General features: G+C 42.2%; 2 protein-coding genes across 3 annotated transcripts in view; both read left to right on the forward strand.

The window, feature by feature from the left end:
* Nucleotides 1-304, forward strand: part of slc35g2b (solute carrier family 35 member G2b) — a 4,821-nt gene extending 4,517 nt beyond the window's left edge. For both annotated transcript variants that reach the window (XM_079489624.1, XM_079489623.1), the window contains one exon: nucleotides 1-304. This exon is cut by the window's left edge and continues 1,987 nt beyond it. The gene's annotated coding sequence lies outside the window, so the exon portion shown is untranslated.
* Nucleotides 305-8,232: 7,928 nt separating this feature from the next.
* nck1b (NCK adaptor protein 1b) overlaps nucleotides 8,233-21,792 on the forward strand; it is a 44,562-nt gene continuing 31,002 nt past the window's right edge. The window contains exon 1 of the mRNA XM_079490340.1: nucleotides 8,233-8,497. The gene's annotated coding sequence lies outside the window, so the exon portion shown is untranslated. The remainder of the gene's footprint in view (nucleotides 8,498-21,792) is intronic.

Raw genomic sequence — 21,792 nt, forward strand, 5'->3', positions numbered from 1 at the left:
TAGCTTATTGTCTGCAATTCAATCAGCTAAATCAGTGGCCTACTATCCATAGTGTGTACTGTGTGTATGCACCCAATGGATAATGTGCTCATAAATGGGATCTGGAATTATAGAGGCAAGGCAGCAGCTTGAATAGTGGAGGGAATGCCTGCTTTTGTCAACTTTTGTAGCTGTGGGTTTATTATTATAATTTGAAGTGTTCATGTAGATTTAAAAGGTACTTTATTTGTATCCATATCAGACATAGCACTATTATTAGATTATACTGGATTATTTCTTCCACACAGAGGGTGTGGGATGTTTGCAAAATGCTATTACCATGCTGGGGATGTGAATAAATCGCTGAAGACGTGGATTTAAAAAACAGATTGGGTGGACCCCCCCTTTGTTATACGCTTAAAATAGGCCTACAGTGTATCATCATATTATTGTAGCTTGTGTAAACTCTACTTCTAGCATCTGGTTGATGTGTAGCAATTAAATCTCTGTACTCGGCTCCTGTTTGCTTTCAGATGGCTATCGCATAATGGCCTGAGACGTGTGCACAGAATTGAATTCTAGTTCCCTTTAATAACACAACTTAATCTCACTGCCTTCCCCTTTTCTGCTGGAGAGATATTCAGAGGCTAGCCGAGAAGGCTTTGTTTCTCAGTGGAGAGAGAACCCAGCTGAGCCAATCAGTCTGCACTCTGCCTAAGGCAACACACACAGCAGTGATGGAATGAATAAGGATTAGAGTGACGGTTCTCAGGATGGTTGAAAGGAGAGCAGCATAGTGTGGTTTCATTGAAGGTCCACAAGGTGGCGGTCCAAAACAGCACGTTGGGTTGTTTAGTTCAGAATTTGGCCAGTGTTTCCAGCAGTGAGGTTATGTTATTAAAGTAGACTACTCCGTTGAGTTCAGTAGTGCTCTGTTGACATAATTTGTGTAGTCATCCATGCCTGGATAAATTAACATATAATCAACGCCCTTAATCCTTTTAAAAGGTCAGTTCAATAATGCTGTAATACAGCATTTGTTGTGTTGCAAATGGTTTTTTTCCTTTTTTTGTTTTATTAATTTCTCTTACACCAGGTGAAAGACTAATATAGCCAGAATACATTTAAAGCTACTATGGAAAAGATTGCATGTTGGCTAATAGGTGGCTTATTGATTTCATACTATATTTTCAGGTACAATGCACTGGATTTGTGGCTTGTATTATATTAGCTTGAAAATGTAGGCAACCGTTCAGTTTTAGGTTTACCCTTCAGTATATCAAGTTGAGTTGGCATTGTGGGTTATTATAGGCGTAATAGTTCTGGTAATGTGACTGTTCTTGATTAGAGATTGGGGAAATGGGTGCACTATGGATTGGCTACATGTACAGTAGGCCCATCTGTTTGGCAGGAAACAGATTGCATCCTGCAGTGTTCTGTACAGCCATCATTACCATGCGAATCCTCCCTTCACCACATACTGTACATGTTTATTAGAGCTAGCGTCAATTCCCAGTAGGGGCCAGTGTGTAATTTGAAGACGAGTTATTGTGGTATGTGTGTGTGTGTGTGTGTGTGTGTGTGTGGGGGGGGGGGGATAGCGCTGTTGGAGGGTCCCTCCAACATTACGTCATATGGCAGCCAAGTGTATGGACCTTTATAATGTTTGTTTAGAAACAAACATAGAGTAAACAGCCAATTCTATAGACTTTATAATGTTTTTTTTAAGAGTACTTTAAACAAACAGAAAACATAGAGGCGACCCTCACTTCACACAAGTGTGATTTTCATTATGATGGCTATATGGGTGTTTCACATCAAATGTAAGTATGTCATTATTTAATGTATGCCCTGGAATCGTGAATAAACAAAACTACATTAAAACAAATTAATGAGGGCTACACGGCCCTCACATCCAAGTTCGGGCAGCTTCGCGGCTCTCACACCTACGTCGCACCCCGAGTGGGGACTATTATTTTTTTTCCTTTCCATTTTTATCCCACGATTTTGTAACTCATTTTTCACTTGGTGCCTAAACTGTAATCCTGGGTGCTACTCTCCCTCTGCCAGCCTGGGGAGAGCCCTGAACTGAGCTTCCTTCAATGCATGAGGAGTGAGCAGGTTGCTTCTTCACCTAACAGGGGGGAGTTTCCCCGGTAGGACATAGCGCCTGGAAGGAACACGTTATTCCAACCAGTTCCTTTCCACTCCATCAGGCTGACCAGGGTGAGGCAGTATAGAGACCACGATTACTGTATGTTTTTTGTGAGGGTATACCTAGCTAGGGGATGGGGGAGAACATCCAAACTCCACACAGAAAGGGCCTTACGTCAACCCCACCTAGGGTATGGACGCTGATAAGGCGGAGGAGAGAACTATGGAAGTTTATACAACAACGTATGTAGGCGTTTTGTCTGTACACGCCTTTTCCGCCTGTACACGCTTTTTACGTCTGTACACGCGTTTTTCTGTATAGGCATTTTTGTTTTTGTATAACGGCCTTCCATACAGAACACAACCCCAGCGTCCCCGCCTCCCTGGCGTGAATTGAACCCGGGGCCTTCTATCTGTGAGGTGACAGAGTAGTAGACTGAAAATTGTCCCATGTTTATTATAAATGTGGGTGGTACCAGGTCATGGTCACTCTAGTGTTGTGGGTGTATGAGAGTATTGAGGGTACTGTCTTTGACTATCTTAAATACCAATCCCATTGATATTTTCATAACTCTGTCTTCTATACTGACTTACTGAGTCATCCCAAACTAGCAAAGTGTGTTGGTATTAGGTGGTTCATGGGCTTAAGGCAGAGAATTAGTCGTATCAGTTTGTTTTGGGAGGTCTGAAGCTTAGTTTTAGTGACATTGATATGTTGGAGAACCAAGAGGTGCAGGCATAATCAAAATGGCATTGAAGGGCTAGTCTTGAGAGCACTTTTGTTGACAAATGATAAAATCCTCAAATCTTTGTTTGACTTTCTTCATCACTTTTGATGTCATTTTTTCACCTGCCAAATACAGTAGGTAACCTCTTTGACTCTTTTGCTTGAGATTAGGCCTACTATATCGTCAACTCTGACCATGAAATCATTTCAGTCAGACAACTCAAGAAGGATGTAATATATATTTATTGAATATAGATGAGCAATACAGTATATTTATTATGGTTTGGCGATGTATTGGATCTGCTTTTTAGGTACTTAGATCAAGCGCATCAGTCCCGACCATAGGGACTCCGAATCCCCCGTACCTAAACAGTAGATCCAAAACGACAGGTGGTAGCTGGGGTGGAGGTGGGTGCGCAGCAGGTTTGTATACAGCGGCGCGCTGATACAGCAGCAGCAAGCAAGGTTGTATACTGCAGCGCGCAGGTATACGGTAGCAGCAGCGAGCAAGCAAGCAGGAGGAGGAATGCAAACCTCCGGTTAAAGTAGCCGGTATGAAGATGGAGTGAGTGTGTGATTGGCTGAGTGAATCATGTGAATGGGAGCGTGATGCTGAGGCGGTACTGAGGTTCCCTGACTGAACTTGCTCTGCGCATGTCTACGACAGGCACAAATGCTCATTTGCATTACTACTTGTATTACTGGACCCCAAAATAATGGATTCTGTTTTACCAAGGTGTATTGACAGTTTGTTATCGGAAAGCCTGTGCGGATTTTGCTCAGTTCAGAACTGAGGCTTTTCTCAACTTGCATTTTGTCCTAGTCAGAGACCATGAGTGCTGAGTCATCATTGAACAAGAACAAATTGCAGTTACAGGCTGCTTTCATATTGTTAATGTATAGAAGGAACAGTAACGGCCCTATATGCTTCCTCTTGGGGAACTCCACAGTTCACTGGGAGGGACGAGGACAGGGTTCCATTGACATCAACAACTTGTTCTCACTATTCCCTCCACACATGTTTTCTGTTTCTGTTTTTTTCCATGTGCATTATTTACGGTTGCCATTTATGGAGTTATTAAATGGGGCGTGAAACAATGCAAATGATCTACACAGGACTGTGTTTTTTGGCTTGTGACTTTCAAACAAATATGTGATACACCTGTGATCCGCACAAATCACAGCTCTGCACCCCCTTTCATGAATCGCACGACATAATTGACTTATCACACACAAAAGTTACGATTAGGATATACACGTTATTTATGACCAGGTTAGTGAGTCCCAGTATGTCTGAGTCTTAGTTTTGAGGGCTTTGTCAGGGTACCCATTGTACCCGTCTGTCTGTACCCTGTTGTACCCTTTTGTACCCATGTGAAGATCTCTCTGTCTACCTGTGTACCTTTTATTCCCATACTGAGGCATATACTCATTATATGCCCATACCCTGTATATTGGCATGCCCATATATGGGCATATACTGTAGGTTGGATCGATGGTTCTGGACAACTGGATATCCATAACCACTTATCGGTCGGATTCCGGACAACTGCATATCCAAATGACTCAGCAGCGGGCACCGCAACCCCTCAAGTCTTTGCAGAGGTTTGAAGTCGGTCGGTCCCATATGCACATAACCATATCTGGGCATATGGCTACCTCACCTCACCACCTCAAGCTGAGCCCAGACAAGACTGAGCTTCTCTTCTTCCCAACTAAGTCCTGCCCCATGCAGGAGCTAACTATTTCCATAGACAACGCCTTCGTAACTTCGGTTCCAACAGCCAAAAACCTTGGTGTTGTCCTCTCATTCAAAACATACATTACAGCTGTCACTCGATCCTGTAGGTTTACACTCTATAACATTCGACGAATTAGACCCTTCCTCACCTCATCCAGACAAAAGTAAATCAGCCTCTCCAATTGATCCAGAATGCAGCAGCTACCTTGGTCTTCAACCAGACAAAATTCTCACCTCTCTCCCTTCTCCACTCCCTCCATTGGCTCCCGGTCGATGCTCGCACAGAGTACAAAACTCTAATGCTGGCCTTCAAAGGAACCAAAGGTATGGCACCCCCATATCTTGCAAGTTCTGATCGGACCCTACGAACCCTCTCGCACGCTCAGATCAGCCAACGCAGGGAAGGTGGAAGTACACTCACTAAAAACGCTCCACACGTCCCAAACTCTTCTCCGTTCTGGCTCCAAAACTATGGAATGCACTTCCCATTGCAATCAGAACTGCAGACTCACTCCCAATCTTCCGCCATAGTCTGAAACCCCCAACTCTTCAGACTCCATCTTAGCCAGTAGCACTTGCCGTAGCACTTGCCCTATAGCCTGGCTTACAGTATGCAAAGACTCAACTTATGTAACGTAGATAGCATTTTATATGTAGACATGGCACTCTATATTAGATGCATTGTTTCATTATATAGATATTCCACTGTTAGGTTCTTAGTTTACGTATGAGTCTTGATGACTATTCTTATGTATTTGATGCATTACCATGTTTCTGTTCTTGCTTACTGTAAATCGCTCTGGATTAAGATCAAGTAACCACAGTATACCACTAATCAATTTACAAATTACATATACATATATACATAGAGGCATTTTTTTTAATCCACCCGACACTGAAACATATCTTTATTACGTCACCATTGAGAGCCAGTTATACCAGTTATACCCTGGCATTGGTACATATCTTCATCACGTCATATGCTGCTACGGGACATACGCATCAAACGACCCAAGTAACCACAGTATACCTCTAATCAACTTACAAATTACATATACATATACATAGAGGCATTTCATTGAATCCACATGACATTGAAACATATCTTTATTACGTCACCATTGAGAGCCAGTTATACCAGTACTTGCACGCTCTGTTTGCGCACTAGTAGGCCATTTATGACCTACTTGGGTGCAACAAGCAAGTAGGCACTCAACAGAGTGCAGTTCTAGTTGGGTTTGTTTTTGATTTTGTCTGAGTCATAGTGACATGCCTATATGTGGGCGTGTCGGGCTTGTTCATGGTTATGTCTGAGTTAGTCATGTGGCCGTGGTCCGCGGGCCTTAACCAGTAGCCATTTTTGAGTGGTGTAAACCACTCCTACAACTGGCTTTGTTGAGTGGTGTAAACCACTCCTACAACTGGCTTTGTTAGTCTGTCTGTCTGTGCTCAAAAAATGAGCACGGTTGCTATGGTCACCCAGTTCACACGGGTGTGATTTCATTACGTCAGACATTACGTCAGACCACAGCTGATCAGTCTATATAAGACCTTACACGGGTGATTTTTGAGTGGTGTAAACCACTCCTACAACTGGCTTTTGTGTGCAGAAAAAAATGAGCATGGTTGCTATGTTCAAAATAATTTCTGACGTAATTAAATCACACCCGGGTGAACTGGATGACCGTAGCAACCATGCTCATTTTCTCTGCACAAAAAAAGCCAGTTGTGAAATCACATCCGGGTGTGATTTCATTACGTCAGACATTACGTCAGACCACAGCTGATCATGCTATATAAAACCTTACACCACTCAGTTCACACGGGTGTGATTTTTTTGAGTGGTGTAAACCACTCCTACAACTGGCTTTTGTGTGCAGAAAAAAATGAGCATGGTTGCTATGTTCAAAATAATTTCTGACGTAATTAAATCACACCCGGGTGAACTGGATGACCGTAGCAACCATGCTCATTTTCTCTGCACAAAAAAAGCCAGTTGTGAAATCACATCCGGGTGTGATTTCATTACGTCAGACATTACGTCAGACCACAGCTGATCATGCTATATAAAACCTTACACCACTCAGTTCACACGGGTGTGATTTTTAGTTTACGTGTCTGTCCGTACCAAAAAAAATTAGCATGGTTGCTATGGTCACCCAGTTCACACGGGTGTGATTTCAGCTTTGTTAGTTTACGTGTCTGTTCGTACCAAAAAATTAGCATGGTTGCTATGGTCACCCAGTTCACACGGGTGTGATTTAATTACGTCAGACATTACGCCAGACCACAGCTGATCAGTCTATATAAGACCTTACACCACTCAGTTCACACGGGTGTAATTTTTTGTTAAAGATTTATTTTGGGGCTTTCATGTCTTATTGATAGGACAGTAGGTTGACAGGAAATGGGCAGATAGTTGACATGCCGCAAAGGCCTTTGGGTTCGGGACTCGAACCCATAAGACGCCGCCAGGCCACACTGACCACTATGCCAGCCGTCCGGGCCCCACTAGCCAATTTTAATATAGGACTGTAATATAGGATAGAATTTCTGAATTGTGAAAATTACTATATAGGCTGTAAAGGCTGTCCATTGCTCCACTCAAACCTTTAATAAAGGGTAAAGACATTATGTACACGCAAATGAAAGTGCCGAAAGCAAAGGTACAGTAAGTGGCACACACGCATGCACATGCCATGCGTGTAGTTGTGCTTGAAATGTTGAAACTGTTAATAAATACTTCAATCAATCAATCAATCAATCAATCAAATGCCCCCCCCCCCCCCCCCCCCTCCCCCCCCCCCCCCCCACACACACACACACACACACACACACACACACACACACACAGGTCTGTATTGTGATGGACTGACACGTGACACCTATCGACCTATGTTTTCTGTTTTATTACATTTTTGTATAAATCTGCATAAAAGATAATACAGCACATGTTACCAAACACTCAACCAGGATATACAATAAAATACACCACACACAGAAGGAGCATGTTCTAATAGCAGAATACAAACCACAAGGAGCAAGTGATGTACAGACTGACAGAGTCACCATCCAATGGAAAAATACACGTATTCTTCTGCGTCCAATCGAAAGAGACCTGGGTGGCAGCTAGCCACGGGTAGCGTCTGTAGATCCCATCGAGCGGAGGTACGCGAAGTCGTGCGATTGGCTAGCCAGTCGTCAGGGGTTTCATCATTCATTTACATATAAGTTGTTTGGGCGGGGAAGTAGAGTAGAGTTTCATAATTAAACTATAATTAGCGTGGGAGTTTTCATAGAATAGCTGGACTAGTAATAGTTACATTATAAATATCCCACATAGAGAGAAATAAAAAGTCCATCTTGTTTAAACAAACAGCAAACCTCATAATAATAATAATAATAATAATAATAATAATAATAATAGCACTTTTCTGGACAAAGTCACAAAGTGCTGTACAACAAATTCACATATCAATATCGGCTTTGCTTTATGGTACACAAATGAACACAATACACATAAAGAACGTTGTTTCCTCGTGTCAATGCCACGGACTGTTACCTAGCAACCAACTAGCCAATCACAACGCCATCGTCCATCCGGACCATGGGATGACGTCGGTTCTCTCACTAGCCGAGCTCCACTCCCGAGTCTCCCGACCCAGGCCATGTCATGCTTTGATTTTGGATTGCTGCTATTCCTTCCAACAGGGCATACTGTGACTGTATGATCCAGCTAGGCCAGCCAGCCACCACAAGTTACACACACACAGCGACTCAGTTCTTCATCCTTTCTCTGTTTACACACGTTTCATTTTGCGCAACGACATATGGTAGACCAACCTCAACACAGAAGTAAGAAAAGGTGGCGCCTGCGACCAGACAACAGCAGTCAGGTAAGAAAGAGAGAGACAGTGGTAGCAGCAGGGTATGGACTATGGATGGATCTGTCTGTGCTAACATAGGCTAACTGCTAACACACATACTAGCTGCAATGCATAACCAGACATATAGCCTTGCCAACATGGCCAGCATTCATCATTCTAACCAGCTGGTTAGATGTGTTAACCAATAACCATACAGTTAAGACACAGACAGTCGAGATTGTGTGGTTAGTCACCAACACAATAACACAGTGACTGTGTCATTGTCACAGTGACAATGGATTCTGTATCATCGGATGGAAGGACTATAGCGTTGTTTATATACCTTTATGCATTTTACACATTGTTAACATTGAGTTAGCCTGCTGTCAAGCTCATGTTATTTTAGTCTACCAATTGACCAAGAAGGCAAGATCAGTGCTGCTGTTGTAATGCACGACTGTTTAAATGTTGGGTCCATCATCCATTCGATTTCATACAGTTGTTGAAATCCTCTCTGGTAACGTAACGTAACTGGGTTAGATGATAAAACTGGGAAAACGCCTTGCAGCTGTATAATAGAGGAATCAATCACAGCGGCCACCCCTCTCTCCATCCATCCCCTTGGATTTGAACATTGATTATTGGATTTGTGATTTGTGGAGGTGTTAAGGGTTTTGTGTCTGTGCCAGATTATTATAATATCAGATTAATGCATGCTGACCTAATGTTATGTGTTCTGCAGTGTCGTGAAAAGTATAGTGAATTAATTCCGAACAGCTTTCTGTGGCTGAGCCTATTGTATTGTATGTGATCACACAACAGGTTATTGTGAGCATCACCTGGCTGCTGCAATTGGTTACTGACAGTGTGTTGTGGCTGATGATGCATCGGAATGGGCCTACTCACTAGGATTCTAGGAACTCACATTTTCCCTGTTAAACCAGCATCATGATGCAGTCAATAAGTGGAGAAATACTATGCTAATCTGTCTCTCAGTCATATTTGGACAGACTGAAAATTACTGTATACTTACTTGACCCCAGCATCCCTATTCTGGGGGTAACTTCGCCAAGAATAGCAGATCTACAAGCTTGTGACGCGTTGTGATCTTGTAGATCGGCTGTTTTTCGAAAAAAGATTTGGCATAGATTGAAAAAGAAGTGCAGTCATTTGCCACCTAGTGTAGACATGCACTCCTGTCATTGGTTTTATTTGGTGTGCCTTATCGGGCCAGTCATCGAATCCAGCATGAAGAGCATTAATTACATGTACAGTACGTACGTATCGGGCCAGCCAGTGGTTGACTTTACAGAACCAAAGCCAGACTAAATGGCATGTGTTGTTATTAGTGTATTATGCAATTAGAAAAGCAGTCTATTTTTTGGCTCTTCTTGGTACTTGCACCTACACCTTTGGCATAATATTACAAGATTGAAACCATTCAACTAACAGATTCATATTTCAGAAGTATTTCACCACTGAAAGACGATCATTAATTATTTGCAGATTTGTTGGGTTGTTAATGTTAATTGAGTCAGCAGGGTGTAGTGGTAGACAGTGTACACTTTGGAAAGTAGGGGGCAGTTGCAGCTGGTGAATAATGTTTCTGTAATTATTGTCACACTGACAGGCCTCTTCACAGTCTCTCATTAAGGTTAAAGGGAAGGAGGGGGTCTGTATTTTGTCCGCACCGTGCGTAGCAGGGAGGAAAATAGTCATAGTTTGCTAGAAGGAAGAGGGTAATAGTCATAGTTTGCCAGAATGAAGAGGGCAGAGAGAGTCATCATAAGAGGGTAATAGTCATAGTTTGCCAGAATGAAGAGGGCTGAGAGAGTCATCATAAGTTATGATGACTCTCTCAGCCCTCTTCATTCTGGCAAACTATGACGATTCATAAGTGGTAATTCTTTAAAGGCTAACACTACATTACTGCACTCCATGTAGGCACGTTTATAAGACTTGTGAAAATCGCCATTCTCTTCACTCTTGGAGAAGGAACATTTTACCCCTTTGTCTTCCCCCTTTACTTTTGCCATGTCCTGAGCTCTTCAGTACAGAACTGCCTTTCAGAACAGGCGTCCTGCTCCAGTTTAGTCTCCTCACCACCCAGCTGGGTGCATATGTTGACATTGCAGTGACGTGGCCTTATTTACTTCCTCTGTCTCTCCTTCATATGCTCCGAATCTGCTCAGAGAGAGAGCTACTGTGCTCAAATAACCTAGTAGTAGCTTGCTTTAATCGTATGACATATTTTGATATAACAATTCTAACATATTAGGGTTAGCTCTTTCGGTAAGAACGCCAGGCTGTGGTTTACCAGTGGCCTCCAGCAACCAAATCTGGCCCTACAACCTAAAAGAAAATACCAGCTGTGCAGTTTTCATGATAGCTATAGAATTAATGCAGAGGGAAAAAAAACTGCAGTCTAGCCTAGGATTGACTTGGCTTTAGGCTTGTATTGTGGCTTTAGGTTTTCATTGATATTGAGAAATAGGAGAAAAGGTATTTCCCTGCAGTTCATATCTCTTTTCTCTATTGCAAAAGCTCACTTTCATTTCTTCTTTTACGACATTTCTTTCCTGCTTACATAGTTTTTACTATGATCTTCATGCAAGCATGAAGCCATGTTTGAGCAGTCAATAACAGAGATTTACTGGGACCCTAACCAAGGTCAGGTGTCACAAAAATAACTTGGCTAAGGCTCAGAGAAGTAGCCCAGACTTCTACTGTGTTAGATGTGGCGATTGACAACGTACATTTTTACCATTTCAGCTAACGGCATTAGCAAAAATGTCACACAGACAAAATCCTCTTGAATTGGCGGCCAGTGTACACCTAAAATCATTCCAGAATAGTCTGTCATTAGCACTCATTCTGCTGATTCATATTTAGGCTAGGCCATATCATTAGATACTGTGCACTTGATGATGTTTGGGGTGTCAACATTGACCAATGTCCTATAATTAGTCAAGCGGCATGCAGTGTGATTGAGATACAGTTCGTTCGTCGATCTTAGTTCCTTATCTAGAAGGGAAGTGGTCTGTTTCTGTGTCATGGTATATTATTTCATTGGGTAGCCAATCTAATCTCATTCAAGTCCACCTGTCTATTGGAATTATAAGTTTAATGCTGGACGATATCAATCATATGTACACACATTTTTAAATGTACCATTCTTGTATGGCAGGAATTAGGGCTGTACGATTTACTGGTAGGCCTAAAGTTATTATTTTGGGACCAAAATTCTTCCATTCTTTGCATTTCTATATTTATCTAAATCCTGCCAGCAGTATTAACTAGGGAATAGGATCATTAATCAATTTTTGATACTGATTATGTCTGAGTCTATATCTATATTATTTGTTGGAAAGAAGAGACATGAACTTACAGTACATGAATGAAACATATTTTGGCTTATCATTACAGAACTCATTGCTAGGCTCCAACTGAATGGTTAGAGAGGCTCGTCTGGGAATCGGAAGGTCCCAGGTTCGCCCCCTGGCCCTGGTGTGTCAAAGTGTTCCCTAAGCAAGACACTTAACCCCTAACTGCTCTCGGGGCACTGTATTAATAGCACCCACCGCTCCTAATAGTTTTTGGATGGGTTAAATGCAGAGGACAAACTTCACGTGTGTGCATTGTGCAAATTAGGCCTGTCACAATTATTACATAATCGCCTAATCACAATTATTTTAGATAATCACAAATATCTTTTGCATAATTGTCAATCGTTTCCATGTTGAAAAATGTCCATACATTTTCAAGGCAAAATAACACATTGTTATCGCAATTATTTGTGTGACAATCAATTGTCAGCTTAAATTTGTAACAGCCCTAGGCTATTATTATTGTTATATGTGCAAATGTACTGTGACAAATATTCTTCAGACAGAAGGCTAGTGACACATTGTCGGTTTAATCAGTTCTGCTAAATATCGGAAGTATTTTGTTTTCACACTGGGTTGTTGGGTAATATCTGTATGGAGTGGAGTGAAGTACAGAGGTTGCAGATTCGATGATGTCATCGATAGACAATGCTGAGATGTGACACGTTGTTAGCTTGTAGGTATGTTCTTAACTTCTAATCTACTGTAGAGCTGTTCTTTTTGACACGTGACACTGTCATACCTGATCAGTGATGCACAACGTTGAGGTGCTTTAGTTTCCTCCTTTTAAAACGTATAACATAAATTGCATTTAGCTTTATTTCCTTAAATTTTGCTTTAGTAAAACTTACACTTGGATCACGTGCATGGACCACTTTGCATGTTCAGCCATCCTGATTTTAGCACTTGACTTGACCTGAGCATGTGCATGTGAGGCAATTCCATTCCGTTTAACTTTTCTGCAAAAACGTTTAGACAATCAACATGTTTGTTTGTGCACCAGTGATTTGATTTGAATGATAGTCTCTCGAGTAGTGCTGGGCAATATATTGATATTACATCAATGTCGTCTGGAATGTTTTATACTGTAATACCGTCGTAATATGGCATTTTACTGGTTTTAATAGTAAGCCTTATTTTGCACTTTCAGAAACTGCCAAAATCTTTCAAAAATAGTACAAATAGCCATTCTACAAGCTCAGGATGGGATACATTGTACACAATGTACAGTATGCGTGTACTGTAGATCTGCTACTTTAGCCATGTTTGAGCATTTTTGTGAATTTAAAAGAAACTTAATAAAGTAGATATTGTTGCAATAATACAATATCACAATATCCATATTGAGGAATTTCTCAAAAATATTGTGATAATCATATTCGATTTATTTGCCCAGCCCCACTCGTGAGAGTCATTACGTCATGTTGAGACTAGATTTGATTGCAGTAGGTTTTTGAGAAATTCGGAACGGGTTCTTTATAGAACCAGGATTCTTAGTTAAGACCTATTCATACTCCAGTTAATAGGTGATAAGGTGACCACCGAAAACTACAACATGACGTCACGGCACACCGTGGTGATAAGCCATTCACTGCTCACCCGAACACATCTCTCTGTTTTTGCTAACGAACCAGGTGATAAGATAACCTTATCACCCACAACTGGAGTATTAATAGGCTTTTATCCTGTCTTAACCTTTAAAGTATGTCCAAATGTAATAATAACAACGTAAAATACTACTGCTATATAATTGTGATAACATATATAATATAGGCTTGGCCTTATTGTGCTTTTTCTATGCTCATAATTCTGCTTGGTTCTACTACAACAGTAGTAGGTATAATCCTGGGCCTAGTTATGGAAGACAAGTTTCTTGGACTAAATTACATCAAAGAGCAGTTGTTGTGGAACTGATGACCTGTGGGCTAACTCTCTGACTTTAATTTCACCCTCCCCACTAGCTAGGGCGGCTAATTCCACTAATATGCATCAGTGCAGCCTAGTGATAGTCTGCATATCATGCGGATACCCTGTGGACTTCCACTATGAACTTTGTTGGATCTTTGTTAAGGCAACATGGAACTTTGGTAGCCTGTAATGGAATCCAGACTCTGCCGAAGGTAACAATCAGTCTGGATTCCAAGCTAGAACTTTAAAAGTGTTTAAAAGTACCATGAGTCAGTCTGTTGCTTCTGTGCTCTGTTAGGGGAAACCGGTGTCCAAATCACACTTTTAGCACATCAACTAACATAGCATAATGTAGGGATGTTGCCTCTATGAATTCTTCACCTGTGGTGGGTGTCTAGGTGGGTCAGACACCACTGCTTGCGGTACCACCACCTGTACTTAAGTGCCTTTATTTAGGAAAACCGTCTGTTATAAATGTGATAAAGCAATCTCCCAGCACTTTCACAATTATGTACCACTCTGGAAAATCTGATTGTTACATGAGTGACCATACTAGGGCTGTAGACTAACCTTTTCCCCCCTCTGTCCTAGAACCGTCCCTAAATACAATTTGAATCGTCCCAAAGTAAATGTAAAGTAAACCTTACAATATTATTATTATTATCATCGTCATTGTCATTATTAATATTATTTTAATGAATTATTGTATTAGTCATTTATTTATTTATTTGGTGAAATATGCTTGGGCAAGATTTTCTATTTTTTTATTGTCATTTGTGGCACTAAAAATCACTGATTGCTGATCTGAGTGCCAGGGGGCAGAAGGAGGGGATGTGGGTGGGTGTCATATAGCCAAGATTGAACATGCTCGAGAGTGTTGGCTTAATTACAGTGATGACTGCGGAGGGCAGTATGTCCAACCTCACGAGGAGCTGAGGACATTTTCACAGCATTGGTGCTAGGATTAGATATAACATTATTTTAATTTGGTGCCAGCCCAGGATTATATATAACACTATTTAACCCATTTTAGGTGGGAACCCCTTTTGGCGTTTTAAGCATTGTTATACTTTAGCTATTGAAAAATAGCAGATCTACAAGCTCATTTTTGAAAAATCGTGAAAATGTGGCGCAAATCTTTGAATTTATATTCTTTCAGAGCGAACATTTTTAACTCGTCTTTGCTTCTGAAACTACATATTTTCAGATGGGGGTCGGCAGCCAATTTCAGATAATGCTTTGGGTCCACATGAAAATGTTTGAGAACAACTGTCATAGACACATAGGTTTTTCAGAAAACCCTCGGGATTTGTAGAATCTTTTCTCAGGTCTAAATGAGTTTAAGGTATGGTTGCAACTTCACTTATCACTGGCACTGCATACTCCCGTTTTTGAGGGGCGCCCGCCCTATGCCCAGCTGTGTGTGTGTGTGTTTGTGTGTACCCCATAGCGATGATTTGATTGGCTGAGCACGGATAAAAAGTGAGGATGCCAAAAGTGATTGGCCGGAATGTGATGATGATAAGAGCGCCCCTCACTTCATACAAGTGTGATCTTTTGTTCCTTACGCCCAAACTTGCACGCCAGCATTTTTGTCGCTATAATTGTCCTCCATCATGCACTATAGTCTAGAGTATATAGTAGAATTAGTACCACTTAAACTCTGTACTTTATGAAACCGATCTGTAAAGAGCGCATTTGGTACACTCATATTTCACTGCACAAATGGATTCACCAAAATAGCAGCTCTACAAGCTCATTGTGAGCATATTTTCATTATCGTGATATTGTTTTTATTATTTATGTCACAACATGACGTGTAATTTTCATATCGTCCCATCGTTTTTGGTATAAGCTGCAAGCTTCTCTGTCAAACGGCCAAATAGAAACAGACAGATGTGATTTCTGCGGCTGCTGCATCATGACCATGTACCTCTCGTCGCATTAATGTTAAATCATGTCACTCAAAAAATAACGTGTCTGGCAGGGGTACGTTTGTTCCAGAGGTCCCCATCCTCACACAGTCAACTCCATGCTTAAGTTCTATTCCTCAAGTTAAGTATTCATTCCCTTGGCTCCCATTAGGACTAGCCCACAACTGTATAAATACAGGTGGTGATGATGATTATCACAAGTTTAGTTTACAGGTCTCTCAGGTGTAAAAGAATGGGTGAAATTCTGTGGACTACAAGCTCCCATGAATTGTTGTTACAAAATAATCATAAAAAGGAAACACAACAACAATGTCAAATGTATACACAAGGTGCATCCTAAACATGAATAATTAATAACAATAAAGGCAGAGTACCTCAGTCCCTTTTGCAACTAGCAGCAGATATGAAAAATGTATGAAGGGGTGCTCTAAGGTCCTGACCTGGAATTCTTTATGATCTGTGGGGGGTTTAGAACTTGGCAGTTTTGCGAATTTTGATTGATTGATTGAATACTTAACAAAATGTAAACAACACAGAGGCACAGTAAAACATTTAGGCTAAAAGGATTACACAAAAAGGTCCTGGGGACCAATTTTGAAAACATGTTAGTTAGTTGTTAGCTTAGCATCTAGTATTATACCAGATGTGGCTTTCAGCTACACTTAAGCTTCACCTACCCATTTCTATGCATAACAAAACAACCAAAAGATGAAAATCACTGTGCGTGTTAAAATGCACAAAGTGAATCTCAAATCAAGACGGGTTTCAACTTTCAGGCTCTGTATGAAATGTTTTATCCTTCTACCGCTGCCTTCTTCGACCTATCGGACATCTCATTATTTTTTATTTATTTAGGTCCCCAGATTTATGTTGTGGCATCGCCATGCATTCTGGAATGTGTCTCCCCTTGCAAGACACTCGCATCCCACAAGTTCCAACACGTGTCTCACCCCGAGTTCTGTCCCAAGTGGCTTGTTTGGCCTTATTTGTGACAGCAGCCTAGGGCCTGTACCTGTCAGCTCCTATGAAGACCAACGTGAAACCAGTGTATCCATTTCATCTTGTTCATATACAAGCTGTCTGCGATCATTATCTCGTTGTGGTTTACAAATGATCTGCTATTTTGACTGCAACAATGGAGGCCTTTTTTCCGTCTCTGGGAGGGTGATATTGCCAGGGAGGAGGGTATATACTTCAGTATATTTCATCCTCAAATTGTCAGTATTTTTGAGTGGATCAGCTCTCTTCCAACAGAGTTCTGTATTTGTGAAGAACAGTAGTGTCACAGAGACACCACTTGGTCTCCAACCACAGGCAGATTTATAGCACTTCAACACTTGATATCACAAACCCCATTGCTTTGTAAAATCACATTAGTGATTGGGGAAATCCCCAGCGGTGTCTGATGCCTTGTGAGATTGTGTCCCAGTTTATTTATATTACACCTTGATCCCAGTCAGATGACTTGGATGTGGGATTGATGGGGTAGCAGCCCACCCAGGCCATAGTAGGGTGTGTACATGGATGTGCAGTGCAGGCATCTCCACTGACGGGGGGTGCTTTGCTAATTAGGGGGTATTAGGTTCTGATGTGTTGTCACAGACTAAGTGAAATGGAATGGAGAGATTGGCGCATCTTTCTGAGTCTAAGTAGGCAAAGTGTTAGTAATAGTATGGAGCAAAACTATGGGTCTCTTAGTCTCTACTCTAACCTGCATTTAATGTATTTGCAGTTTGCACACTGTCTGCTATACTTAGAGAATTAAGTAAAATATATATAAAAAAGTGAGCTATAAAGTTGGGGTGCTGGGTTGGATTGAATTCCTTCCATCTATTGCTGTGGGAGTTAAATGTGAGACTCAAATCTCTGGCTATTCTCAAAGGGTATGGGCCAGATGTTGCTCTATTTAAGGCCCTTCCAAACTGCGAAGGGTGATCCCCTGGGGGTGGCTCCACCAACTGTTTTCACACACTTGTGCTGGGATCTTCTATCTAGCCTAGGCGCTGTCACAGTGCCCAAAACTAGAGCACCCAGTCTGTTTTTAATCAAATATTGATCTGTAATGCACATTTCTGATAAATCAACAATGACAGTTTCATTGTTTTAATTGTTTTTGGGCAATAATATACATGGATTAAAGTTCTCTGTCGCCACAATTGATTTCAGTAATTTGAATTCCATGTCTTCTATGGAATCATGTTGCGCATCGAAAATAGCCGTTCTACAAGCTTGTAGATCGGCTATTTTCAGTTATTATTTTAAGATTATAGCATTTGAAGAGGACAGATTAGCAAATTATGTTCAGATTCAGAAGCATCTTTTTTGTGAGGGTACCTACCCTAGGGGACACAGGGAGAACTTGCAAACTCCACACAGAAGGGCCCTTTCACCAACCCCGCCTCGGGTATGGGCACTGATGACACGGAGGAGAGAACACGCCCACAGCGCCCCCAGGACCGTCTAGCTGTGAGGCGACAGCACTACCGACGGTGCCACCGCCCACCGTGCCCCCCCAGATTCAGAAGCATCTTGCATAAAATCTTAATACATTAGTCTCGGATATTTAATATAAAAGCAATGGTTAAAGCCTCAATCTGTGGTTCCTTCACCTGGTTGCAGTATGTAGGACCGCAGGAACAGTATAACAGTAAAATTATCATAATGTCACATATTGTATATTGTTTTTAGAATCAGCGCCAGTGTTTGGGGCTCCTTTCACACCCACGTTTCACAAATCACACATGAATGAAATTAAAAATGATTCAACACAAATAACAAATATTTTCAGTCGTGCAAGATTTTATTTTGCTTTAATCCATGAATATACATTGAGGCACACACAGCGTATTACATGCATAGGACAAAGATGAGATATCATGATGACTTTGTGACCTCACGGGTCAGGCCTGCGCTGCACTCTTGTGTCAGATTGCATCACTTTCCCACCCTCCGCTCCCTCCCGTTCCCCCCACTTCCTGTCCCACAGCTGGACGGTCTAGTCTCCCATGACCCCTGTGCGGCTCTGCCACAGTTTTTGTTTTGAGAGGATTTAGGACAGTTCAGTTGGGATGACATTTCGTTCTCCTGGGCTTTTTCAGCCTGGCGTTTTAACCACATGAACCCTTGCGTTACGCAGATTTTGAACCCCGAGCCATCTCTCCTCTCTGGTCCTATACTGCCGCTCGGCTGTACTAGTGTCCACTCGTGGTCCAGATTTCTCTGGTCTATGGCGTGTGTGTGTGTGACTGTGTGTGTGTGTGTGTGAGACTGTGTGTGTGTAGGTAAAGTTAAGAGGAAGTACAGCAGTGCCAGAGGGGCTGAGCGAGCAGTGAGCACACAGAGCACATTCCAGAAGGCACCAGAGCCCTGTGATTTTAGCAGCCTGTCACAGGGATTAGGTTACTCTGTCTGCCTCCCGTGTGAGATCATGCTGCTGCTGCTGCTGCCTCAATGCTCCTGCCGAGCGCTGGCACAGTGTTGTTCCGCAATCACCTGCCACTACAAAGATTAGAGACGAGGACCTCTACTAGTGACTCTCAGGCCTGTGCCAGTGCACTGGAATGCATCGCGCTCCACTTCTTATGATAACGGTTCACTTTGTTTGCATAGCAGCACCTTTCATGGAGCTCAGAAGTGCTTTTAAATATTAAGAACGTACAATATAAAAAAACAACAACAACCTCAGGGGTCACGTGTGAGATGGTGTGTCATGAATGATGTTTGGCCTTTGGAATATATTCTAAAGGCAATGACAATGATGTAGACACTAAAACAAATATTTTATTTCACTCTTGTGACCAGTACAGTGTGCTGATGGGTGTTGCAGTGTCTGCTTATTATAAGTGACTTTGGCCTTGTTTTTTCCATAAGAAGCTTAAATATTGGTAGTTGCCTGGGGGTGTGTTTTTTGGGGGGTGGCTTGCTGTGTAATGTTGTTTAAATCAGTGGTTCTCAAACTTCTTCATGTAAAGGACCCCCAAATTAATATGTATTTCCCCCACCCCCACGTGCCCTCCATCTTAACAATAATTTGTGCCAAGGATTTGTTTCCAAAAATATTCAAAATGTTTCACTTTTTTCCAAATCTTTCATTTGAAAAATATCAGATCCACAAGCTCACAACATGTCGCCTCATGACTTGATTGATTGATTGATTGAAGAATTTATTAACAGTTTGCAGAATTACAGTACATTTCAAGCACAAACTCAATACAAAGGCTGTTAACTGTGAGTGGACGACCCAATTAAGCATTACACTTGTTTCCAACAGGGTCCACCATGTTCAAATCATCAAAACATTTAGAGACGTACAAATAGACACTTCTATAGACAGAACAGGAATTCATCAAAAAAGAATTCATCAAAAAGGAGGTAAAAAGGGAAAAGAAAAATATACAGTGAGGGGAAAAAAAGGGGGGGGCGGGGGGGGGGGATTCACGTTCAGCTCCGTTAAATTGTTTGTTTTCCTTGGAGGAGCTGCGTTGGGTCCCCAAGTCGGCTCCGTGGCCGTACCTTGAGTTGGCTGTGTGGCCGTGACCATCTCTTGTGTTGTCCTTGCGTTGGGTCCCCAAGTTGGCTCAGTGGCCATACCTTGAGTTGGCTGTGTGGCCGCGACCGTCTCTTGTGTTGTCATTGCGTTCGTGTTTGAGGGATTCCGATTTTACAGGGGCCAGTTTCGAATTGCAGCCGTCCGTAGGTGCCCTTTGAGAGCGGTTTTGAAAGAGTCAAGGGATTCGCATGTCTTAATGACAGTTGGTAGGGCGTTCCACATTTTAGTGGCATAGGAGCGAAAAGAATTTAGTCCCTTGTTTGTGCCGAATCTGGGTTGTACATGGTTCGTTGCACTCCCTCTGGTGTTGTGGGTGTGGACTTCGTTAACATTAAGGAAGTATCTAGACAGGTACATGGGTATCTTGGTGGTGTATCGAATCTTGTGGACCAGACCCATTGCAAGATGCTGTACTCTGTCGTCGACCCTAAGCCATTCCAGCCTGTCGAAGTGGGCAGGGGTGAGGTGGGTTCGGGGGGCTAGATCAAGTAGGAGCCTGACCAGTTTGTTTTGGGAAGTCTGGAGCCTGGTTTTAAGGGCCTTTGAGGTGCTGTGGTACCAGGAGGTGCATGCATAGTCAAAGAAACCCTGTACAAGGGCTCCTGTTAAGGTCTTCAAGGTGTTTTTGTTGACCAGTGAGGAGATCCTGTAGAGGAATCTTGTTCTATGGTTGACTTTTTTGATTACGTTGGTGGCCATTTTATCACCGGAAAGATTAGCCTCCAGGATGGAACCTAGGTAGGTAATTTCATCTTTACGTGTGATAACATTGTCACCCACTCTAACCAAGAAGCCATTTGCCTTGCTGAGATTACTAATAGAGCCAAAGAGAATGGATTCAGTTTTTCCCAGGTGTAAAGATAGTTTGTTATCAGCGAGCCAGGTGCAGATTCTACCGAGTTCAGAGCTGAGGGCATTTTCAACCTGCAGTTTGTCCCTGTCCGAGACCAGCAGTGCTGAGTCATCTGCGAACAGGAACAAGTTGCAGTCACAGGCTGAAGTCATGTCGTTTACATATATTAGGAACAGTAGAGGCCCTAGTATGCTTCCTTGTGGAACGCCACAGCTCACTGGGAGGGGGGGGGACAGTGTTCCGTTCACTTCCACCATCTGTTCTCTCCCCTCCAGGTAGGATTGCATCCAGCTCACTGATGTGCTATCGAAACCAATTGCTTTTAGCTTGTTAACCAGTATGGAGTGGTTCACGGTGTCAAAAGCCTTTTGGAGGTCCAGCATGACCATGCCGCAGTATTTGCCAGCGTCCACCTCTTGTTTGATGTGGTCGCTCAAATAGAGGAGGCATGTGTCAGTGGAGTGGGATGTTCTGAAGCCAGATTGGAACTCGTACAATAATTTATTAGTGGCAAGATACTTTTCAACCTGTTCATAGACTATTTTTTCCATCACTTTCGAGATGGAACTAAGAATAGAAATAGGGCGGTAGTTGCCGGGGTCTAATTTACTCCCTTTCTTGTGCAAGGGGGTTACTTTGGCCAGTTTGAAATCTTGGGGGACCTGTCCCTGTTTGATGGAGAGGTTTACTATGTG

The sequence above is a fragment of the Electrona antarctica genome (assembly GCF_951216825.1).
Source record: "Electrona antarctica genome assembly, chromosome: 20".
Classification (NCBI taxonomy): Eukaryota; Metazoa; Chordata; class Actinopteri; order Myctophiformes; family Myctophidae; genus Electrona; species Electrona antarctica.